This window comes from Hyperoodon ampullatus (assembly GCF_949752795.1).
Source record: "Hyperoodon ampullatus genome assembly, chromosome: 12".
In the NCBI taxonomy this organism is placed as follows: domain Eukaryota; kingdom Metazoa; phylum Chordata; class Mammalia; order Artiodactyla; family Ziphiidae; genus Hyperoodon; species Hyperoodon ampullatus.
The window spans coordinates 76,070,010-76,079,893 of NC_136925.1; positions in this window are offsets into that span (position 1 = coordinate 76,070,010).

The following is a 9,884-nucleotide window of genomic DNA, read 5'->3' on the forward strand; positions in this document are numbered from 1 at the left end:
TCCAGTCTCTAAGCAGAATGGACAACTGGCTGCTAAAGCAGGTTCCTATTTGTGCTATTAAAAAGGAATACAGTAGGAAAGCACTAGAAGAAACACTGCTAAGCCACAAGATTACATCTTCAAGCAATGCAACTGAGGTTTTTAATATTAGGAAACTGAAGCAGAAAGTTCCAGCCCCTGCAACAACCAGAGATGATATGGCTCATTTCTAGCTGAAAAAGATGAACTGAGACCATAAAGTGTAAACTGATTCACAACCCTATGAAGTATTACTTCATTAGATATCTAAATATGTCCAATAGCACTCCTATTAAAATCCACTACTAAACAAAAATTTTAAAAGCTAATGAATACATTTCAACCCCCCTTCTATCTAAGTCCTTTGCTGGAGCGAGTCACGTAAGTGTCTAATTTTACATTTAATTATTGTTTTTCTCTATTCATCCTTTAGTAACGGTACTAATTAATGAATGCTAAGATGGCTAAATGGTGGGGAAGAAGAGGGACATCCTGCAGTTAATACACAAACGTTACTGATGCCTGTGTACGGGCTATCAGTGAATAGTGCTGGTAATTATTCACTCGTGAATTTTACAAGGTAACATAAAAATGGGTCCTTTCCCTGGAAGAACAAAAATATGTAGAAGTACTCAAAAGATGAAGTACAGAGCTGATCAGCATGACAGATACTATGTCATGACTGAACATTTTTTTGTAAGCCTGGAGTATAAATCTTGCCCAAAGATACCTGCTACCTTCCTCCCGTGCTTTACTAGAGTCTATATTGCACTTCGCGCCAAACATGAGTTCTCACTGGTTTAGACCACAAGGAAGGACACATTTAACACATTTCAGAGAAGGAGATATGCAGACTTCCTCAAAGGGGAGCCTTGGGTCCTGCACGCCTGTCTTCAGACCACAGGGTGTGACTGCTGTATCTAGCGCTGGTGCCGTCTGCCCTGGGGAGAAATTGCTACCAACCTTGCCCAGTCATGGGTTTCTTACATCCGGTTTCAGTGACACCTCTCTTCATCTCCAAGTAGCTGTGTGGGCTGCATAATTATCAGAGAAAAGGTCCTACTGTAGCACCCTCCCCACTTTGCACAAGCAATTCTTCAACATTTTTAAACGATAAACTACCTTTTCTCAATCCTTACTCCTGTGCACAGAAGAATCAAGTGGAAAAAAATTCTTACGTGGGGGACGAGGACAGAAATAAACCAGTTTGTGAAAAAATCATTAGTTAAGACATAAAAGGGAGGCTATAATGTAATAACTGAGCAAATATTTTCAAAGGCTACCAATATTATCTGAGTCAGTCTGAAGATGTGCCTTTATCTTCAGCCTGAAATTTATTAAGTTAGTGTTGATCTGGCACATTTTGTTCTAAAATTGCCACGAAGTAATAAACAGACTCAAAAATGCAAGAAAAAAACAGATGTGTTTTTTATTACACTGTTCTGGTGATGTCAGGAACTTTTTATCCATCCTATTAATCTTTTTCATCATGGAGAACAGCAAGCCTCTCAAAGAACAATCCTCATGACTCATGGTTAAATCAGCATTTTACACAGATGTGGGTCATATTAATAATCTTTGCTTAATTGAAAAGTATTATATTTCTCATGCACAAGTCTGGCTCCTGAATACAAACGCTTTCTTTGGAAAAGTAGCTCTCAGATGAAGACAAAAATAGATACCCATTAAAGAAGAGAGAAAAAAAAACATTCATTTTGAACTCTCTTAACATTTACAGAAAATTTTCAGATGCATACAGGTTTTCTACCCCAAACTGAGAAGCTCAGAAATGGACATTCTGGGATGCTAAGACCGGTTTCACAGCTGGTGTCTTTTTCTCCCCAGGGTTGAACCTGACTCTATTTGTGGAAGAGGGCCTGAACTTGCAGCCTCCAAGCTCTGTTACCCGAGGCAGCCCGCTGAAGCCCGTTTCCCAGCCGGCTTTCTTTCCTTGATGGCTAATAGCTGCTTTATTTTGCATGTTTTCCTGCCCTTTGCCACACACCTGCCGCTCTGTGAACCACCATTTCACAGAACTCCCTCCGGCAGTGATGCAAAATCTGTCTGTCTGAAACGTGTCTTTCTGGAGAGGAGATGAAAGTTATCTTGCCCTCTAGCGTAGGGTCCGCCTGCCAGCAATCGCAGGGCGACAGCTGGAGTAGAGACTGAAGCCCCGGCCTCCGCTGTTCTTCAAGCCCCGGGCCGTGCTACCCATTTCCCCTCCCCCCGCCCTTCCTAAAATAGTCGGCAGTGGAGGAAGGGAGGCTCCTGGAATTTGTTCAACGCCCTACATCGCCCATCTGATAGTAGCAACAGTCTCGACCATCGCAATAAGAGGGTGGCTGCCTTTTTCTTCTGCATCACTGGACCCCAGAAGAAGTGCCACAAGCGGAAGTGACAACTCAGAGGGGGGATATTAATAGGGGTATCTACGCACGAGATGCAAGGAGGACGCTCCCCACCTCCGTCTCTCCGCATCCTTGAGTATCACACACGTAACACACACCACCGCCACCATCACCATCCTCTCCCTCCCATTAAGCACGCACAACCCCGAGCACGCACGTACAAACTTGCTTACAATTTGTCTGCAATTTGTGCTGCCTGCACCCATATTCTCTCTCTCCTTCCTCTCTCCCTCTCTCTTTCCCTTTACCTTCTCTCTCTCCCGGGCTCGTTCTGGTTCCAGGTAGCGCAGCGAGCGCAGCGGCGGTGCCGGGGCGCGCTCCGGGCCGGCCGCGGTGGCGGGAGCCGGGGCGCGGCTGCAGGGCTGCGGGGCGCCGGGCGGCCCTGGTGACCGAGTACCACACGCCGGGCCGGCTCCCCGCCGGCGGCGGATCCGCGGCCGCGCTCCCGGGCCCGCTCGCACACTCACTCACTCACTCCTGCGCCCAGCTGCTCGGCGGCTCTGCCCTGCCTCTTCAAGCGGTCCTCCTTCCGGGTGCACCCCGGGGGTTCAGGCCTCCTCCCACTCCCCCGCCCCCGCACGAAAAGCTCCCTTCGGGAAGGTTGGCTAGGCGGGTTCAGCCCCCAGGCAGGTTCCCGGCGCGACCCGTGCGCCGCCACGCCCCTCCCCGCGCCCCGCGCCCGGCTCCAGGATGCGCTGGTCCCCGGCAGAGCCAGGGGCGGGGGCCCGAGCCTCCTTAACCCGCTTCCCTACCTCCCGCGGAAGCACGGCCTCCGGCGTCTCCCCGCAGCGGCAAAGCCTTTCCGTGAGCCTCCCTCTCCGGGAGCCTTTCCACGGGGTCCACCTCCCGGGGGTCGAGGAGGAGAGAAATGGCCGAGAGCGCTGGGAAGGGGATTCGCTGCCCCGGCTTGCTAACTTTGCCTGGGGTTCCCACTGCCCGGCTGACCTTTCTGAGCAGAGCCTATCCTGAAAGGCTGGGGAGGTTCCCTGATGGTCCCGGGAAGGAAGTGGTGCGGTTCAATGACATTCCTCTGGCTCCTTTTAAATCAACTTTCAGAAAGATCCGAACGGCTGACCTTTTGGCTGTCAAATCAGTAGCATATAATTTTAGGGAGACTGGTCAGACTATAGATTTTTGTTCATGTGGCTTAAAAGGCTTAGATTTCCTGAGAAGACACCCGACATCTGAATCGTATTTATTCTTGCTTATTCGTTAAGATGACGCTGGAGAATTACCTTCAGGTTCTTCCCTCACGCTCTCCCTGAGGCTTTCATCACAAGTCCTTCTCATGGTGTAGAGGAGAGTCTGGGGTTGCCTAGTAGCCTTCGGAAGAATGTATCTTGTTGTGGTTTTATGGTTTCCAAGCAAAGTCAAACATAGTCTCTCTTCACCAACAGCGAAGCCCAAGTCCAACAGGATTGTGGCAACTCAAATAGTCGAAGCTATGTGGCAAGAATCTTAAAAGTAATAATTACCTTCTCGAATCTTCTATCTGAAAATAGTTTTTCCTATTCTCTCCATTTGCAGAATGGAAGGATGGGGCTTTAAAGCAGATGAAGTTTTTCTTTGCCTCCTGCCTTTCCCTCCTCACTTGCTGCCAACACTCCACTGATTAATTTTGCATTTCCTTCCAATTCTCTTCCTTTTGGATTCCATCAAAATAATATCTGAGGGCTTCCCTGGTGGCGCGGTGGTTGAGAGTCCGCCTGCCGATGCAAGGGACGCGGGTTCATGCCCCGGTCCGGGAAGATCCCACATGCCGCGGAGCGGCTGGGCCCGTGAGCCATGGCCGCTGAGCCTGCACGTCCGGAGCCTGTGCTCCGCAACGGGAGAGGCCACACAGTGAGAGGCCCGCGAACCGCCCCCCCCCAAAAAAAAATAATATCTGACATGAATCTGGTAAACTCACCTGATGTGTTATCTTTCCTTGTGTTTACATATTTCAGAGCCCAAAGAATGAATCTCTAAGTACAGCACTGGTTGCACCAGGGAGTCGTGCCTGGAGAGGGGATGCTTCAGATCACTCTCAACATATCCTGCCTCTGCCTCAGGGTGACACTCACCGTGGATGCACAGAGCTCCTCGTGGAGATAACCGGCCAGAGCCTAGCGGTGCCAGTTAGCTCCCTCGGCCTACTTGGGACCAGACTGAGATCCAAGCTGCAGGCCTGCCACTCAGGAGGAGAGGATCTGACTGAGTTCTTCCCCTCTGTCTGTGCTTTCATCTAAGCAACTCAACCCACCAACTGAAACTCCCTCATTAGACTTAGCTGCTCTTCTCCCAGGCACAGACAGGCAGAAGCCTAGGGCTGCCTGGCTGGCATTGGCTGCCTGATGAACTGAATGTCCACTCTCAGCTCAGTTTTGTCCTCCACAGAAGGACTAAACACATCGTCGACTTTTGGAACAGGCTTGTCTTTTTTTTTCTTTTTCTTTCTCCATAAACCCCAGGGAAGTGTGTTGTAGCTTCATTTATTCAACAACTATTGTTTGAAGGCCTACCATATACTGAATATTTTCCTAACCATTGGAGCCACAGTGGTAAGTAAAACTGGACCTGGTTCCTGCCTTCACAGAGCTTCCAGTATAATCAGGAAGAGAGACACTTATCAAAGAGCCTCACAAATTATTATAAAACCTCAGCCTCCAAGAGAAGGAAAAAAAAATGAGAGCCTTCAGTGAAAGGAATTAATTTAGTTTAGAGGTCAGAAAGACTTTGCTAAGGAAGTGACCTTTGAACTGTGATCTGCAGGAAAGGCAACATTGACTAGGAGAAAGACAGGTAGGCTGGGGTCTGGAGCAGCGCTCCAGACGGGGCACAGTGTGCAAAGGATCAATGAAGGAAAAGTACATGGTGCATTTGAGGAAGTGAAGCCCAATGTGGCTGCAGAAGAGAAAGCAAGGGAGGGGACAGGAGCTACACCGGGAAATGGGCCCCTTGAGACCCCAAATGAAGCAAAGGGCAGATTGTGCAGGTCTTAAAAACCAGCCCGAAGAGATGGGTCTTTACATAAAGCCTTTACAGTGTTCTCAGTAAGTGGTGCAGTATGATTACATTTATGTCTTGAAAATTTCCCTTTGGCTACAATGTGGAAAACAGGTTAGAAGTAGGGCCCAAATGGGTAAAGGTGGACCTGTTAGGAAGTTGCTACAGTAATCTTTTAGAAAGATCATAGGCCTAATTATTAGAGTGATGGTGATGGGAAAAGTGCATGGATTTGAGGGATATTTAATAGATAAAGTGTATGGGACATAAGGTCATGGGTGACAGAAGGAAGTCAGAATAGTGTAGTGGTTAAAATCTTGGGTTTTGAAGTGAGAAAGGGCTATGCTTGAGTCTCAGCTCCATCATTAACTACCTGAGTGATTTTTAGCTAGTAGTTTAACCTCTCACAAGTTCAGATATCACAAACCTGTAATCAGGATGATAACAGCATATCTCACTCACAGGGCTGTTTTGGGGACTAAATGAGCTAATAATGGCAAGTACTTCATACTTCAGAGCCTGGCATGTGGTCAGGAAACACAATATAATTAGCATCATTATTATAGTTATCGTTATAATTACTATTATTCTCGATGTTTCTGAAGTCGGCACATAAAGGGACTACCGACTCTACTTTGCAACAGGCTGATTGGGTTAGAGCACCAGTTTCTGAGAGCAGCAAAATATAACCAGGGGGCCATCACAGGTTGAGAGACAGTGGTCTGGGGAGCAACCTGACTTCCTCCTCCACGGAGTCCAAGGTCTGTCCTCCTCATCTGTCTACTCTTCATACCCTCTGAGTTTACACAGAATCCTACTCCTATACATCATGGCATCTGGGCCCCCAATACCTCCTCCCTGAGTTAATAGGAAGTGGCAGAGAACAGCAAAAACTGCCAGTTGATTTTAGTTCAGTGTTATCCCAATGGCTGCATCGCTGTGTTCTATATATTTGTAAAATAAGTCACAGTGCCCATATGAAATCAGCAAATAATCCTTTATATGTCTATCCTTTCTCTTTTAGGTAATTGTGTTAACACCATGGCAGAGATTTACCACATTTAAAAATATGTTGTCGATTTATCAAAAGCAGCAGCCCAGAGTCTTACAGAGGTGCATCTTTATGGGGATGAGCCCACGTGCAATTCAACAAGCAGGTCTCTTCTTCCACCTCTCTCCATTAGTCTTAAGTCCCTTCAAAAACAAACCTCTATGCACAGGGCAGGGAAACTAAACAAAACGGCTCTTATGTTTCCAAGGTAAAGGGGCTTTGTATCGTCATGGTCTGGACGCAGTCAGTAATGGTCTGGTTGGGTTAGGCAGCCCCTTGGTAATTGCCTCTGCTGGAGTTCTCATAGTCTGCTAACGAGAGAGGAAAGACAGACAGGGAAGGAGGGGCTTACCTCTCCTGGCAAGGAAAGCTCTGGAGGATTTGGGGTCCAAAGAACTAGGATTCAACCAAATCCTCCAAAATGTCCCTTTTGCAATTCTCAATAAGGGCCATGACTTTCACATGAGAAGTTCAGCAAGGCTCTGAATTCATCTTACATTATAAATTTGCAACCTGCAACAACACACCTTAGGTCTGATTTTTGGCTCTGTCAACATTGTAGCTGCGAGGGTAAGAGTCCTAGAAGCTGGCTGGGTCTCTGACCATGCTTTGATCCAAGATGGTAAAGTTTCTGAACTTGTCATTTTCTTTTCTTTATGGTCTTCATTGTCAGAAGTAGCTGACACACCCCATCGTTCTTCTAGTTCTTTTTCCTACTGTAAGATTCCACAGCAATAGCCAAACTGGTCTCCTAAATTCTTGTCTTCAGTAGGCCCTTAATTTCAGGTGTTAATTTCTTCTCCACTACTTGCCATGTCTCTTTGAAATTCTATTTTGCATTGGAATCATATCATCACTGTATGTGAACCTAGGCAGATCAACTAACCAACTTGAGATTCTCATCTTTGAAGGTCTGGACCCAGGCATGGCATGAAATATTGTGTTATCTAGGATTCATTACAGAAAAATAAAAACAACTTGAGGATTTGAAACAGGGATTTAGGTGTTCAAAGTTTTTGATAAGGCTAGAGAGGTGACCGTTAGTATGGCTGCTTTTAGCTGTCATTGCACCTGCCATTGCAGGTGCAGTTCAGAACTCAGCAACTCACTGCTGCCACCTAGAGGTCAAGATGCTGCAGCAGATGGTGAGCAGCATCACAGCTGCCTCTGCGCTGACTCCTGGTGATGGAGCTTGGTGTCAGCCACTGTAGAACTACAGTCATTGCTGCTGGAGGGGCAATTTCTCTATGTCCCATTTGCCTTCCAAATCTCAAGTGACAGCATTGGCAGAATGCACATTTCATCCACCCTACCCCACCCCACCCCCAGGAAAGAGCCTGGGAAAGGTAATCCTCAGTCTTCCAGCCCCTGAGATACAAGGAGCGAGAACATAGCACGGATTGTTAGCCAATGAACGGTATACAGTGCAAACACAGATTTGGGGAGAAAAGCAAGCATGTATTCAAATTAAAACTCATAGTAACTCCAGTTTAAAACATTAGGTCTTTTTAATCTATTTTAACTCTCATATTGATATTATTTTAGAATTTTACATGTTAGGATTTAAGACTGTTTTTTAAAAGAACACACACACAAAACTAGCATGGCCGATGAATTTTAAGATGACATTGTTGACTACCCAGTGTAGTCTTCTTGTCACTTTCTCCCTATGGTCCCTTCAGGAGCTGTTCTTAGACCACTATTGTCTCTCCCCTACTTTAACCATCCACTCCCATGATCATGGTCTTGGTCTTGTCATTATCAATAATAACAAATATTTGATACTGATAATCTCAGTTGTTAACACTCCACTCTTCACCTCCTCTTTTGTTTCCAGCCCACTTATTCTTTTGTTTCGATTCCAATAATCCCTCAGCTGAATAGAAGCTTATAGCCATTGATAAGCCACTGCCAGCCTTTATGATGCCTTTGTATTAGAGAGGGAGCCTTCCTCAAGATGCTTCAACTCCTTCTTTTGGAGACTATTATAATAGAACATTTCTGAAGAAGTAAAACGGTCACTCTTTGCAGATGACATGATGTAACCGAAAGTGGTGTCTGACTGCTCGCCGCTCAAAAGCCAATAAAGAGGCAAGGTTGGTGGAAAGGAAAGTTTGCTTTATTCTGCATGCTGACAACGGTGGGGGGAGGGCAGACACCTGCCCAAAGGCCGACTCCCCCTGACTGACAATCAGTGGGCAAGAGCTTTTGTAGGTGGAGGGAGGGGGCTACATACAGAAGCAGCACTATCAGCTCTGACAGTCATCTTGAAATTAATCATGAGGTGGTCTCATCAGTGTCATCTTGATTGTTTTAAGTACAGTTACTCTTCAGTTCCAGGGTCAGTTTGTTCCCATTTCCTTGAGGCCAGTTCTTGGAATTGTGACAGCTTATGTCATGGCTACAGTCTGGTCATTATGTAGTTAACTTCTTCCACCTGGCGGGGGTTTCGGTATTTATAAGACAGCTCACAGGATACAGCTCAGAATATTATCTGTAGCCCTTGAGAAGGAACTAAAGGTCCTTGACTATGCTTAATGACTAAATTATTATTATTTGGTCTCCTTTGGCTGTTTTCCTTTGTTTCTGTATTTTCTCATTTCTCTGATTCAACTTATTCTTTGGCTAAAGTTTTTCCACAGACAAAAAGCAGGCTGAGGATGTGGGGTAATAGACCATAGGGCCCTGCTCCATTTCAATGATACTATATATAGAAAATCCTAAAGACACCACCAAAAAAACTGTTAGAACCCATCAATGAATTCAATAAAGTTGCAGATACAAAATTAATCAACAGAAATCTGTTGTTTTTCTATATACTAACAATGAACTATTAGAAAGAGAAATTAAGAAAACAATCCCATTTGCAATTGCACCAAAAAGAGTAAATACCTAGGAATAAATCTAACCAAGAAAATAAAAGACCTGTACTCAGAAAACTCTACAACATTGATAAAAGAAATTGAAGATGAAAAAAACAGATAGAAAGATATACTGTGTTCATGGATTGGAAGACTTAATATTGTTAAAATAACCATACTACCCAAGGCAGTCTACAGATTCAGTGCAATCCCTGTCAAAATACCAATGGCATTTTTCACAGAACTAGAACAAATAATCCTAAAATTTGTATGAAACCACAAAAGATCCAGAATAGCCAAAACAATCTTGAAAAAGAAGAACGAAGCTGGAGATATCACACTCCCTGGTTTCAAACTATACTACAAAGCTATAGTAACAAAACAGGATGGTACTAGCACAAAAACAGACCATAGATCAATGGGACAGAATAGAGAGCCCAGAAATAAACCCACACTTATATTGTCAATTAATCTATGACAAAAGAGACAAGGATATACAATTTGGAAAAAGACTCTTCAATAAATGGTTTGAGGAAAACTGGACAGCTACATGCCAAAGAA